At 45.2% G+C, this 15,384-nt stretch overlaps 1 protein-coding gene and 1 non-coding gene across 8 annotated transcripts in view; one reads left to right on the top strand and one right to left on the bottom strand.

The window, feature by feature from the left end:
- Positions 1-3,215: 3,215 nt before the first annotated feature.
- Usp33 (ubiquitin specific peptidase 33) overlaps positions 3,216-15,384 on the top strand; it is a 56,524-nt gene continuing 44,355 nt past the window's right edge. For 2 of the 7 annotated variants that reach the window (XM_076575258.1, XM_076575260.1), the window contains exon 1: positions 15,162-15,314. The gene's annotated coding sequence lies outside the window, so the exon portion shown is untranslated. Of the gene's footprint in view, positions 3,392-15,161; positions 15,315-15,384 lie in introns of those variants that run through there. The other 5 variants (XM_076575262.1, XM_076575259.1, XM_076575256.1 and 2 more) reach the window with 5 other exon arrangements.
- Positions 6,186-6,260, bottom strand: Trnaa-agc (transfer RNA alanine (anticodon AGC)). Its single transcript has one exon. It is a non-coding gene; the product is annotated as a tRNA-Ala (tRNA).

A 15,384-nucleotide genomic window follows, 5' to 3' on the forward strand; every position in this document is an offset into this window, starting at 1 on the left:
GAAAGGGTTTAATTGGGGCTTAAGGTTCAAGGGGGAAAACAGTGCATGATGGTGGGGTACAGGTGCCAGCAGGTGGCCAGAGCAGTAGCTCAAGCTCACACCTTGAACAGCAATCAGGAAACTGCAATGGAAAGGGCATGAGGCTTTTGTAACCTCTGAACCTGCCCCCAGTGACATGTCTACTCTGGGAAGATCACACCGCCTAAGCCTCAAACAGCCACCAACTGGGCATCAACTTTTTAAATACTAGAGACTTATGGGGATGTATTAATCAACCACAATGTGTATATGTGTGTATGCATGAAGCAAGTCTTTCTCAGTACCACCAGCTCCCAAATAACGACACAGAGACTTATTAATGAATTATGAAAGTTTGGCCTTAGCTTGGGCTTGTCCCACTAGCTCTTACAACTTAAATTATTTATTTTAATCTACGTTCTGTCAAGTGGCTTGTTACTTCATCTCTGTGTATTGTTAATGCTGCTTCCTCCACGGCTAGCTGATGACCCGGCCTTCTTCTTCCTACAGTTCTTTTCTCTCTCTGCACCTGGAAGTTCCACCTATACCTCCTGCCTAGCTATTGGCTGTTCAGCTTTTATTACACCAACCACAGCAATAATCTTCATACAGTGTGCAAATATTCCACAACTTGTGTGTGTGTGTGTGTGTGTGTGTGTGTGTGTGCGCGCGTGTGCACGCGCGCATAAGTTTGTATGTATCCCATGCATACAGTACCCAAGGAGGCCAGAAAAGGGCATCAAATCTCTTAGAACTGGAATTACAGGAGCTAGGAAGCGAATTTGGGTCTTTTTGGGTGCTGGGAAACAATCCCAGGTTCTCTTAAAGAGCATCAAGTGCTCTTAATTGTTGAGGCTTCTCTCCAGCCCCTCCCCAGCTCATTTAAAAATTATTATTATTGCCGGCTGATGGTGGTATGTCTTTAATCCCAGCACTCGGGAGGCAGAACCAGGCAGATCTCTGTGAGTTTGAGGCCAGCCTGGTCTACAGAGATCCAGGACAGGCACCAAAACAACACAGAGAAACCCTGTCTTGAAAACCAAAAAAAAAATATATATATATATATTATTATTAACATTGTGCATGTGTGTGTGTGTGTGTACACCCTTGGTATGGAAGACTGTCAGCTTTCCTGGGCTAGAGTTAAAGGTGTTTATAAGCTGCTCAACATGGGAAAACATACACATGCATACTGTGTACATACACAAATATTAATGAATAAAGTTTAAAAATACTTTTTCTCTGCTTCCTGACTTCTACTATTGTACAAACAGCCAGATCACACTTCCACCACCACAACTTTCTTGCATGATAGACTGTACCCTCGAATTTCACAAGTCAAAATGAATCCTTCCTCCTCTGCTCTCAGAAATCAGGATGGAGAGTCAGGAGAACCAAGAGTTCAAGGCCAGTCTGGCCTACATAGCAAGGATCTGTCTTAAGAACAAAATATCAGGACTAGAGAGATGGTACAGCAGCTGTAAACACTGTCTGCTCTTCTGGAGGAATTGGGTTCAGTTCTTAGCACTCACAGGCCAACTCACAACCATCAATAACTCCAGTCCCAGGGAATCTGACACCTTCTTCTGGCCTCCTGGGGCACAGATAGGAAGATGATGTACAGACACATATGTAGACAAAATGCCCATATAAACAAACAAACAAACAAACAAACAAATAAATAAACGAATGAATGAATAAATGAAATTAATTAAAAAAATCACCAAAACAAAGCAAAACAAAAACAACGCCCCCCCCCCCCCCAAACCCTTGTTATAGTAAATATGCACCACAGTGTGGCACTGTGTCCTTTGTCATCAGAGAAGCCCTGGTTAGCAGCAAGAATCCCTCCCCAGGTTGGACCCATTAGCATTTCCCCATGGAAGGAGGGCACAGCACCCAGGCTCATGTAGCCCCTCCCATCTCTGAGGATATATATGTCGTTTACAATTGCTAGAGGCATAAGAGATACTCATGGTCAGTGTAGCTGCCCTTAAGAGGTCCATGCTTCAATAGCCCCAATTAAATTCATTGGTTCACCAAGTTGCATGTGGATGGAAACATTTATTTGGTCTGCCTGTTATTCTATCTGGGTGACTAGAAATGGACTCCCTGGAAAAAGTCATTCAATAAAAATTGAAAATATTATTAATTTGGGTATTGGTGAAAGCAAATAAGCAATGTTTGAAATAGGCTGAAAGTAGAGCATTGTTTCACCAATAGGGATGCTCCTGACTGGGAAGCTTCCAATCCCTCAGTGTCGAGCCCCGCACAGAGTGTGTGGATCAAGGTTAATGTCCTCCACCTCCACCAGAAGCATAAGTAGAAGCCCCCGTATTAGTAACCTGCTTCTGATGGAGACGGGACATCTTGCACAACACTTGGATACATGCTCCCGCATGGAGGTAATCAGATAGACATGCCTCCCTCTGTAATCCAGGCTGGCCTGGAACTCACAGTTCTGTCACAGCTTCCCAAGTGCGGGGTCTACAGGGGTGCACCACCACATCTGGCTGACAAACCTTTTCAGTTCAGCAGCTTTTATTCACATCTTTTAAAATCAATCCAATGAATTGTAACAGTCACACAATTAGACGTTGTTTTTATTTTTCCAATGCTCTCAGCACTGAGAAGATCCCGAGGCTTCAATAAATATTTCATTTGATCTTGATTTTGACCTAGTGGAAAATGGTAGAGATTAATTTCTTCTTTGTATATGTGGAAAAGAAATGCAATTGCTTCCTGAGAATGTAGGTCCTGAAGCTGGAAGAAAAACAAGGCTCAGGACTGGAGTTGAACTGAGGTAGGTCTAACATTTCTTTAACATTTTTTTTTTTTTTAAATGACAAAGCCTCACACTGTAGCCCAGACTAGCCTCGAAGTCATGGCAATCCTCCTGCCCCAGCCGATCAAGTGCCGAATTTATAGGAGCTAGCCATCTCAGATTGCAAACCCGAGACCTTTCAGTGGTTTTCCGTACTGCAGAGTCAGTAATGCACCTCGACGAGACCTTGGGACGTCGTCTTGTGACTGCAGAGGGTGGGAGACTACGAATAAAACCGAGAAATACAGTCAAAGCAGTGTACACGTCAGCTGCGGGTCCCTATCAAGGCCCCAGGCAAGCGCAGACCTGCCTGGGGACGGAGGCCAGATTAGAGGCTCCGCCCCGGGGCGTGCCCTCCGCGGGGCCCCGCCCCCAGACGCCCGCTGCGGCCGCCGAGACACCGGAAGGAGCGGCAGCCGCCGAGGGAAGCGTCGGGCTGCGGCCGGGACCCCGCGGGCCGCGCTACGCTGCGGAGCCCATTTGCAGCCCTGCGGAGCCGATCGCGCAGGGCTGCAAGGAGGAGCGCTCGGGCGGCGGGCGGCGGCGGAGGTGAGCGCGGCGGGAGGGCGAGCGGGCGCGGCCGGGCTGTGGCTCGCTCCCGCGCGCGGCCCGGGCGGCTCCTTGGGCTGCGACCCGGGTCCGGGGCGCGGGTCGGGGAACGCGACCCGTGCGCGCCGCCCCGTTATTCATTGCTGCGAACGGGAAAACCGAGGTGTCATCGTCCTAGTGGCGTGTCTTCGGCCGACGCTGCGTTTGGGTCGAGTCCAGTCCTAGCGTCTGTCGGTCCGCAGCTTTTGTTCGGGTCACATTTCCACCGTGTGTGTGTGTGTGTGCTTTCCCTACGTGCTTAAGTATTTCTCAAATACAAAACGATCTTCGATGGAAAATTCGTAATGTTGACCTGTTAGGCAACGAGATTGATTGTCTTAGGGGTTTTGCACTCAGCCTAAAGATTGTTAGGGTTTACAGTCTCTCGGAATCAGTATTAGGCCTGCAAAATGGAGACAGGGAATGACATCCTGGCTGGAGCAGATTCTAAACTGAGGATGCATTTTACCAAAGGTCTCTAGACTTAGTGATTAATGTAGAATTCTAAAGTATTCTTTATTTCTTTTTTTCTTTCTTTCGAGACAGATCTATGTCTGGTCTGCGACCGCTCAAGTTGTTGGGATTCTAAGTGTATTGCATGCAACCTCGTCAAGTTAAATGTTTTTTCGTTTGATTAGATCATTTTTACTTTAAGGAAAACCTGTTACCGAAGATAATGAGAGCCAGGCTAGATAGCTCAAGCCTGGAGATGCCAGCCAGCATTTGGGAGGTGGAGGAAGAAAGAAAAAGGCTTCAAGACTAGGCTGGGCTACAGTAGCCCCTATTTCAAAGCAAAAGCAAACACTCCCCGCCCCCAAATAAAAGAAGGGGACCACTGCTCCTCTTTCCTTCTGAGGTTCGAGGGCATCATACATTTGGAAAGGTCAGAGCAAGTCAGACATTGCAACAGGCAGTTTGATTTTAAGATCTTATAAATGGCAATAGTGAATTCATACTGTTAATATATGTAGGGAAAAATGAGAATCTTACCGGTTGATAATGTTGACTTCTTTTTAGTAACTTACACTGTGCTGACAGTTTTGCTGTTTCATTTACTTTGGCAAGATGAGGAAAACTGCTACAATAATATTCCTACAATAATGCATTTGACCTGCTAAACAAACACACAAGGGATATTATACTTATAATTACAGGTTCTTTTTTATCTAGTTAATTACCAACTTTCAGTTGTTTTCTTTTTCAGTTCTTGTAAACTATGAATAAGCAAATCTTTTTGCATAGGTGCAGTAAAGATGATTTGCTATTTTTCAGGAACCTTTCACATACAAGATCTTATTTGATCTTACCCCAGCCCTCTAAAGAATGCCAATAGCCTTTCCCCAAGTCAGAAAGATTTCAAGATTGTGTAAGGATCAGCATTTCCTTCTGAAATAATATTGCCAAATCAGCCAGTGGGAAAAAAAGTTGGAATTAGGGTAGATGAAGATTAGAAGATTGAGCGGGCCATGGTGGTATACTCTAATCCCAGCACTTGGGAGGCAGAGGCAGGTGAATCTCTGTGAGTTCAAGGCCAGCCTGGTCTACAGAGGGAGTTACAGAGAAACCTTGCCCCGAAAACAAAATGGATGGATGGATGGATGGATGGATGGACGGACAGACGGAAGGATGAGAGACAATTTGATTTACTACATAAGAGAGACGGAGACAGGCTGTTCTTGAACTTGTGATGCAGTTGAGGATGACCTTGAACCTCTCTAATCATGCTCCGTCAAGTGCTGGAACTACAATGCTTCCTTCCCTGCTGGGGCGAGACTGTATGCTTCGAGAAGATGATGTAAAGTGCTGGAATATTTTTAATGGAGGAAATATGAATTATTTAAAAAATAAGGAAATAAGGAGATAATTAATGTGCCTTACTCTGATGCCCAGATTGGTCTGGAACCTTAATTTTTTCCTGTTCCAGCCTCCCCAGTGGCTAGGACTGGAAGCATGCACTACCACCACACCTAGCTGCAGATCTATTCCATTATTATTTTTAAAAAAAATACTTATTTTTATGTGCACATTTGTCTGTGTGAGGGTGTCGGATCCCCTGGAACTGGAATTATAAACAGTTGTGAGCTGCCATATGGGCGCTGGGAATTGAACCTGGGTACTCTGGAAGAGGAGCCAATGCTCTAACCATAGAGCCATCTCTTCAGCCCCCATTAGTGTAGTTTTAAAACTGCTAAAAGTCCACATGGGAGTATTTTGATAGTAGAAAGCTCCAAAAGTTCCTTAAGAAGGTACACGAGGCTGAAGAAATGGCTCAGTGGTTAAGAGTGCTTGCCAAAGTTCTGAGTTAAATTCTTAGCTAGGTAGCTGAACACCATCTCCTGGCTTCCACTGACACCAGCAAACACACAAACACATAAAATAATAAAAATAAATCATACATATAGGGCACATGAATTATGTGCAATATGGTGTCTATATATGTAACCGGAACTCATATTTAAGAAACAGTACATGTATCAAAGCTTGCATTTGTGATTCTTCCTAAGATCAGGTAGGTTAATAATGGGAGTCTATTGGAGGCAAGGCTCCTTATGTGAAAGGCATGGAGCGGGCCATAGCTCAGTGGGAGATCACTTCATCATGCACAAGGCTCTGGACTCTATTCCCTAGAACCAATGAATAGGAAGTGAAAAGGATGCATGGTGTTTTCTGAATCTCAGTTGACTGTGGTCTTTGCTGGATTAACCCCAGGTCCTTGCACGGACCGGGCAAGACCCTTATTTCCCTGCTGCTTATTTGCTGGAGCTGAGGATCGAACCCAGGGCCTTGCACTTGCTAGGCGAGTGCTCTACCACTGAGCTAAATCCCCAACCCCACTTATTTGCCTTTTAAAGTGCATAGGCTGATCTTTAACTTACTTTGTAGCCTTGAACTTTTTACTTTGTTTTTCTTCTTCTTTCTTTTTGGTTATTTGGATGGAGTCTCATGTAGCCCAGACAGAAACTTACTATGTAGCCGAGGCTAGCCTTGAACTTGAGAAGCCTGCACCCATTCTAGGGTGTATACTTACTCCTCCCCTCCCCCAGACAGGGTCTCACTATGTAGCTCTGGCTGTCCTAGATCTCACTGTGTAAACCAGGTGGTGGCTGCGGCGGCAGCGTATGCTTTTAATCCCAACACCTGGGAGGCGGAGGCACACTCTGTGAGTTCCAGGACAACCAGGGCTGTTACACAGAGAAACCCAGTCTCATAGAACAAAAACAAAACAAACAAAAACCAAAAAACTCACTCTGTAGCCCAGGCTGACCTCGGATTCAGAGATCTGCCTGCCTCTGCCTCCCGATTGAAAGCCATGTGCCACTGTGCCTGCTGGCCTCTCCCTGGCTTGCTTTCTTTTCTGGTTTTTCAAGACAGGGTTTCTCTGTGTAGTTTTGGTGTCTGTCCTGTGCGGTGATATTTTATTTGTACTTTGATAAATAAAGCTTGTCTGGAGATGGGGAGGGGGAAGGCCAGCCATTTTAAGTAAACAAAGTCAGGCAGCACACGCCCTTAATCCCGTCACTTAGCAGGCAAAGTCTCTGTGTGTTCAAGGCCACACTAGGGAACAGAGCCAAGTGTGGTGACACACGCCTTTAATCCCAGCACCAACCATAGAGACCTGGAGGTCTGTACAGACAGACAGTGACAAGGAAGTGATGTAACTGGGCTAAGAGCCAATGAGAGGACAGAAAAAAGCAAGGCATATAAAGGCGCTGGTAGACAGGAAGTAGCTCGCATTTGGAAGCTGCAGAGTTGGTGAGGTAAGGTTGGCTGGTGGCTCTCCCTATTTCCCTGATCTCTCTAAGGCTTTCACCCCTATATTTGGCTCCATATTTTTTATTTAATAAGACCATTTAGAAATTCGTACAGAGTCCTGGATCTCGCTCTGTAGACCAGGCTGGCCTTGAACTCACCAAGATCCCTGGCCCTGCCTCCCGAGTGCTGGGATTAAAGGCATGCACCACCGCCGCCCGGTGCCTCTCCCTTTCTTGATGACTGTACTTAAAGCACATTCCGACCTTGTCTCCAGCCTTGCTTCATAATCAATAACTAACAGAAAAGGTCTTTTGGAAGTTCAGTCGAGGGAGACGTTCCATGTTGCTCCCCACCCCTGTACAGAGTGAGTTCTTAGGGAGGTCACAGAGACTGGAAGATTAATTTGGGTAGCTTCAGGTTAAACTAAATCTTGACAGCATCGACTTCTTTAAATGAACATGAATTGGTTGTCTAAAGCAGTGGGGTTCTGCGTGATGTTTCAGTGTGTGCATACCGGGATCACCATCGTTTTTTTTTTTTTTTTTTTTTTTGAGGCTTTTGCAGTGTCTGTTGAACGAAGAGCTTTCAGTAACAGTATGGGTGTGGGTGCCATTCCAGAGAGTGTGAGGAAGTGAGCGGAATTAGCCTGTAAAGGATGGGCAGCCTGGGCTTAGTGCTGCAGACTCTGGAGACCTGTCCCCAGGGTAGCAGGGCGTGGTGTTTTGTAATTACCTCTGTCCTTGATGGCTGTGACTGTTCCAGAAATGTTCTCTTGTTAGGGCCAGGCAAGCTCCTGAAGTGCTAGGGAGAGAAGCAGAGTTGAGACGTGGCTCCTGAGTGTGCCCGGAAGCTGTATATAACCTACTGAGGTAGGTTCAAAAGGTATTGTGGCTAGGTAGCAGTGGTCTTAGCAGGTTTTCTCATTCAGTAGTCCTGACATGACTTACCAGGAAGTGAGTTGAGAAGTGGTGAAAAAAACCAGAATTTGTCAATAGAAAGTGAGGGAATTTAAGAGAGGGATGATGTTGGAAAGCCACCTGTCACGGGCTTTCAAATTAGTTATTATTTCAGGAGAATAAAGGAGTGACAGTGTAGTTGGGGGTGATTGGGTAGAGAGGAATGGTCATTCAGAGACAGTGTCAGGTGGGGTGATTGGGTAGAGAGGAATGGACATTCAGAGACAGTGTCAGGTGGGGTGATTGGGTAGAGAGGGATGGTCATTCAGAGACAGTGTCAGGTGGGGTGATTGGGTACAGAGGGATGGTCATTCAGAGACAGCTGCCAATCCCACTGATTGTTGGTGTCTGGCCCAGATGTCATTGCAGGCCTTCATTAACAATCAGTCTGTTCCTAGGCCTTGTAACAACCCTGAAATACAATGAGATGGTGAAGGTGTGGGGCTGGATGAGAAATACATGAGACTCATGCCAACGGTTTTCTATTGATTACGAAATCCCAAAGAAGGAATTTTTGATAGGTTGGGTGGCAGCATTATTCAGATGACTTAAAATTTTTATTTACTCTTTTGTTTTGAGATTCTCCCGGTGTAGTCCAGAGTGGCCTTGAACTAACAGTCTTTTGGCTTCCAGTTCCAGGGCAGGGATTACAAGTGTGTGCTAACACTCCTGGCAGGGTTTATTCCTTTATGATCTCTGATGTTATCATCCAGTGGACAAGCTCAGCCGTTTTCTTCATAGTGGCCGTCACTGGAATGTGGTGGCGGCGTTCATTTTTCTGTTTGTACCTGTCTGAATAAGTAGTTAGTTTGTGGTGATACTGGGGAAGGAACCTCAGGTCTCATGTATGCTGGAAAGACAGGACCACTGAGCTGCACTCTCCGGATAAGTATGTTTAATGACTGATCTCTTGTTTCTGTATGTGTAGCTCTGGCTGGCCTGGAGCTCACTGTGCAGACCAGACTGTCCTCAAACTGGGGGCTGGTCACTTGCCTCTGCCTCCCCAGTGGTGTGCAGTATAGGCGTGAGCTGCTGTGTTGGGTCCATGACTGTTCTTGGTTTTTTTCTGAGTTAAGACTTAAGGCTCAAATTACTTGGGGTTTTTATTAGACCTCTGTCAAATTTGTTAACCCCTTCATGCTCTCTCCCCCATGTCTGTCACAACTAATTCAACTAGATAAACTAAAATTGACCATGCCTTGTCACTTATTGCGTAGATTTTTTTTTATTATTTCTTTTTATTTTTAAGATGATCATATAATTATATCATTTACCCCTTCCCTTTCCTCTTGCCAAACTATTCCACACACTCCCTGCCTTGATCTCCTTCAAATTCATGGCCAGGTTTTTTTCAGTTGTTTTTACAAGCATACATACATATATATCCCTAAAACTAACCCGCGGAACTGTATGTTACGTGTATGTGTGTTTTCAGAGCTGGCCATTTGGTATTGGTTAACCAATTGGTGTCCTCTTTCCAGGGAAGGCTTTCTCCCACTCAGCATTCCTTAGGTGCCTGTAGTTCTCTTTGCAGTGCTGAGGTCTTGTGGATTTTCCCCAGTCCACATGGGATGTCTGTAGTTGTTGTCCTTATGTACTGCTCATGTTTAGGCAGTCGTACTGGTGAGACTGGGGGTGGCTTCTGATGGTACCAGGGTCGCAGTCTCACAGAGAAGCCCTGGCCCTCTGGCTCTTGAGTCTTCCCACTCCTCTTCTACAGTGTTTCCTGAGCCTTAGGTACGGCAGTGGTTTTATAGGTTTGTCAATGGGGACTGGGCTCCACAGCTCTGCACTTTGATTGGCTGTAGTTTTCTGTAATGGCCCCCTGATGCAGAGAGAAGTTTCCTCGATGAGAGGCGAGGACATTTGTCCATGGGTACAAGGACAAATGTTTACAATGTCGTTAGGAATTAGGCTGGTTTAGTAAAGTGGTGGTTGTGGATTCCCCAAGGCCCATGGCTTTACTAGCCCCAGTAGTGAGGCTTGATCTCTTTCTTGAGTAGATAGATCTCCAGTCAAGAGAGCTGTTGGTTCCTGCCAGGGTGCGTGCGTGCGTCACTGTGGCGCCCACGGTTACTGTGCTTCGATGGTCACTGTGGTTCACAGGTGTCATAGTTGGCTGAGGGTGTTTTTTTTTAATTGGATAGATTTTTTTTTTCTTTGTAGGAAATACTACTTTATAATGACAAATCTCAAAGGATTTTGTTTGGAGTGAGGGTTGGTGTTTTGGAGCTAGGCTTTGGTTAATTGTGTCAGTGTTAGGAATGGATTCCAGAACAGATGTAAAAGTAGGACACTATGGCTGCGTGGTGGTGCACACCTTTAATCCCAGTACTTGGAAGGCAGAGGCAGGTGGATCTCAGTGAGTTTGAGGTCAGCCTGGTCTACCAAGAGAGTTCCAGGACAGCCAAGACTGTTACACAGAGAAGCCCTGTCTCGAAAAAACAAAAACAAAAAGTTTTTTCGAGACAGGGTTTCACTGTTTATTCTTGACTGTTCTGTAGCATGGATCTTAAAGGTACTTATTAATAAAATCAAACCTGAGGCCAGTTATTGGGGTGAAAGCTGGAAGATCAGAGAAGCAGAACAAGCCACAGCTTCCTCACATCTCCAGTTCCTCAGCTGGTCCTGTTTCCTCCGACTGGAAGCCTCTGAGTCCTCATCCAGAATGAATCTCAGCTGAAATCTCTCGAAAGCCTGAATGCTTAACCAGACTAGTTCCTGGTTTTCACGCCTTATATACCTTTCTGCTTTCTGCCCTCACTTCCTGGGATTAAAGGCGTGAGTCATCATGCCTGCCTGTTTCCAGTGTGGCCTTGAACTCACAGAGATCCTGATGAATCTCTGCCTCTGGAGTGCTAGGATTAAAGGCATGTGTGCCACCATTTTCTAGCCTCAGTATCTAGTGGCTGTTCTGTTCTCTGACCACAGATAAGTTTATTAGAGTGCACAATATTTGGGGGAACACAATACCACCACACTGTCCTAGAACTTGCACTGTAGACCAGGCTGGCTTTGAACTCACAGAGACCCACCTGCCTCTGCTTTCCCAGTGCTGGGATTAGAGGCGTGAACCACCATCACTCTTTAATGGAGACTCTGTTCTTAACAGAGGTAGACTCTCTCTAACTGGACTGTCTAACTAGACAGGCATTTCTAGGAAGAGAGACTAGAGATTTTTACTAACTTCTTTAACTAGGTTAAGGTTTGACTCAGAGTTAAGGATGATTTGGAGGTTTTAGGACTGCTTATGTGAGCTGCATGTGTTCATACAGTTGTGAAGGATTTGCTCCGTAGGACATTTGTATGAAGTACAAGAAGCAGCTTTAAAATGTGTTTGGATGTTGTATTTTGTGAGTGTGTGTGCATTGTGCTGCCGAGACTCTGTGGAGGTCAGAGGGCAGCTGTGGGAATTAGTTCTCTCCTTTCACTGTGTGGGTGCCTGGGTTTGAACTCAAGTCCTCGGGCTTGGCAGTAGACATGCCTTCTTTTCTCTTGGTGTGTTCTTAGGAAGAGGCCGAACTAAAGAACTGAGTTATTTTAACTGCATCCGAATACACTATAACCAACACATCTTCCTTAAAGAAAAGAATCATTTTGTTGCCAAGCTGAATAAACTTACTAACCTGAGGTAGCAGGAACACCAGAGACTTGTTTGAGGTTGGGATAGCTAATTATAGGGAAGATGGAAGTACGGTGTGAGCATGCATTTACATGTACTGATTTTCACTAAGTGCCTTAGATACTAGGGAACTGATCACAGAACGGACAGCATTTTAGGTTTTTTCTTCTTTTTCCTTGAAGGGAAAGCCCATTTTGGAAGTTCCTTTTCAGTCCCCACCCCTTATTTCCTCTGAGGCAACCTTCCAGTGCTATTTAGGAAGCCACGAGAACTTTCCCATTCTACTAGCCAACAGCAAGAGTACTTACGGGAAATGCACAGCTTGTTTTTGTTTCCTTCTTGTTTCTTTCCTTTTTTCCTTCCCCTTTCTTTCCTGTTTTGGTTAAGACAGGGTCTACTGTGTTGCCCAGGCTGGCCTTGAACTCTTGCTTTTCCTCCTCCATCTCCTGAGAGCTCGATTATAGACATGTAACACCATGCCCAGCATTTTTTAATTAAATGCTTTTTATTATGTGTATGAGTGTTTTGCCTGCATGTATGTGTGTCTGTGTCCCATGTTCCTGCCTGGTGCTTGAGGAGTCCAGAAGAAGGTGTCAGGTCCACTGCAACTGGAGTCACAGGTAGTTGTGAGCTGCCATGCAGGCTCTGGGGACTGCGCACCGGTCCTCTGCAAGGCCAGTGAGCGCCCTCAGTGTCCGTGTCGTGTCTCTAGCCCCGAAGTTTAATTTTTACTATGGCTGAATCTGGCCCTGTCATCCAAGCTGGCTTTCAAATCCTGGGCTCAAGTCATCATTCTGCCTCAGTTTCTCATGTAGTTGCGTGACAGATGTGTGTCAAGATGAGTAAACCTGACCCGTGAGCTAAACATTAGAATTTGCAAGTATCTTGAAAGGACTGAGAAGACGGTTAAGGATCTGTCTTTGGGGCTGTGCATGGTGGATATGCCTTTAGCCCAGCTCTTAGGAGGCAGATGCTGATGGATCTCTGAGTTCAAGGCTAGCCTTGTTTACATAGTGAGTTCCTGTCTCCAAAAACTCAAAACCAGAACGAAACCAAAGCAAAACAAAATCCTCAATGACAAAAAAAAAAAAGAATTTGTCTTTGAAAACAGAGGCATAACAGATGGTTTTCACTTAAGAATTCATAAGGAACCCCCTCTCTCCACCGTTGGAGATGCTGCTCCGTGAATACTATCTAACATACGCTTTCATCTCTGAAAAATGCTACCAAAACAGGAAACACACATTTATAAGTACAGTATTATCCGGTTGGGTGTAAACATGAAGCAACACTGTTTGGCCAGTGAATATGTTGTCCCAGCGTGAGGATCATTACTTACCAGATCTGATGGTAGATTATATCAATGAGTGAAGCAAGAAAGATGGCAAGCTGTTAGTATCCTGAGAGGTATTTGATCAAGGTCAAGACCATTTTTGAAAGACACCTAAGGCGCTGGAGAGATGACACAGAGGTGAGGCACACTTGGTGGCTCTTCCAGAGGACCTAGGTTCAGTGCCCAGCTGGTCACTCAGGTGTAACTCCAGCTCCAGGGGACTGACACCTGATCTGTTCTCCACCAGCACTTGACACACTGGCATACGTACACACATACACACACATACACACACATACACACACATACACACACATACACACACATACACACACATACACACACATACACACACATACACACACATACACACACATACACACACATACACACACATACACACACAAACACACACAAACACACACACACACACACACACACACACACACACACACACACACACACACACATTTTTAAAACCAGAATAACCCTAAGTAAGAGTAGAGGGGGAGAATAGCAGATCAGTGTCAAAGATGGTTAGGAACTTGAAGAGTTAGGACTAGAGAATGAGAGAAAGACCTGTTGTCAGCCGTGCATCTGAAGATAAGTTCTAGAATTGACGAAGAACCCCCAAATTCACATTCCCCCAATCAGCCACCCATTAAACCAATGGGCAAATGAACAGACAACTCTCAAAAGAAGAAATACAGATGGCCAGTAAATATTTGAAGGAAGTGTTCAACACGAATGTGCTGCGTTACCAGGGAAATGCCAATTAAAACTGCTTTCAGATTGCTGACAGTCAGAACGGCTGTCATCAAGAAAACAAGGAACAGATGCTGGGAAGAATGTGGCGAGGGATGGTGCTGGGGATGTGAGCTGCAGCTGTTACAGAAATCAGGATGGAGGTTCCTCCACCTGTAAGATAGGATGTCCAGCTGTCCAGTGCCGGGCCTCTACCTAAAGGACTCTAAGCCAGCGTGTCACACAGGGGCCTGCACTTCCTTAACAACTGAAGTACTAGTCACAGCAGCCAAGTATGGAACCAGCCCTGATGCCCATCAACAAATGTGGTATATATGCAATGTAGTTTTGTTCACCTGTTTAAAAAAATGAAATTATGTCGTTTGTAGAAAAACGGATGATCCAGAAGTCATCGTGTTAAATGAAATAAGCCAGACTCAGAAGCCAAATACCATATTTTCTGTTCTAATCGATTCTAGGTTTTTATATTATATAGAAAAACCCGAACTTTCAATTAAAGCCACATTTCCCAAGCTCCTTCGTCTGGTAGATGCTCGATTATGTACTGGGAAGATGAAAGAGGTTACCAGCATTTTAAATTGTGCAGGTTGAAAGAACAGGCAAAGGCTGAGCTGGCCTGGTCCTCAGCCGTACGGTCTCGTTTGTGTGTGCCACACCTTGATTGTGTGCAGAAAGAGGTTTTCCTTCACTTGTTGGTGGAGTAGATGTTGTCACAGCCCCCTTGGAAAAGAATCTTGCAAAATCTATATTAAAGAACCAGCCTCACGCCTTTAATCCCAGCACTCAGGAGGCAGAGGCAGGCAGATCTTTGAGTTTGAAGCCAGCCTGATCTACAGAGCGAGTTCCACACAGAGAAACAAAACAAAAACCAAAACCAGCCCTTGCCGACTGGGGCTCCAGCTTCCTGGTAGAACACTTGATTGGCATGTGCAAGGTCCTGTGTTTCAGTCCCTCTAGAACCAAACCAGCAAAAACAAAAGCCCCTATAAAGTTCTGTTTATAAGGGTTCTTTTATGTTTGTGTGTGTAACATGTGCAGACCAGAGTCCCATGTTGAGTGCCTCCTGCTTATTATTTTTTAAAGATGCCGCTAGCTGGGGTGGCACACAGGAAGCAGAGGCAGGAGAATCTCTGAATTCAAGGCCAGCCTGTCTTACACAGTGGGTTCCAGGGCAGTTAGGTCTACATAATGAAACCTTGTCTCAAAAATCAAACAAAAAGTGATTTATTTATTTGTTTTGTGATTATGAGTGTTTGCTTGCATGTATTTGTGTGTCTTATGTATTCCTGGTATATGGAGCAGCCAGAAGAGGGCATAGGATGCCCTGGAAAGTGGAAGTATGGACAATTGTGAGAAGCCATATTGATGCTGGGAACTGAATTTGGGACCTCTGGAAGAGCAGCAAGTGTTCTTAAATGCTGACCCACCTCTCCAGTGCCCTGCTCCTGCCATTGGGTATCTATCTATCTATCTATCTATCTATCTATCTATCTATCTATCTATCTATCTATCTATCTATCTATCT

Source organism: Peromyscus maniculatus, chromosome 6 (assembly GCF_049852395.1).
Source record: "Peromyscus maniculatus bairdii isolate BWxNUB_F1_BW_parent chromosome 6, HU_Pman_BW_mat_3.1, whole genome shotgun sequence".
NCBI classification, from domain to species: domain Eukaryota; kingdom Metazoa; phylum Chordata; class Mammalia; order Rodentia; family Cricetidae; genus Peromyscus; species Peromyscus maniculatus.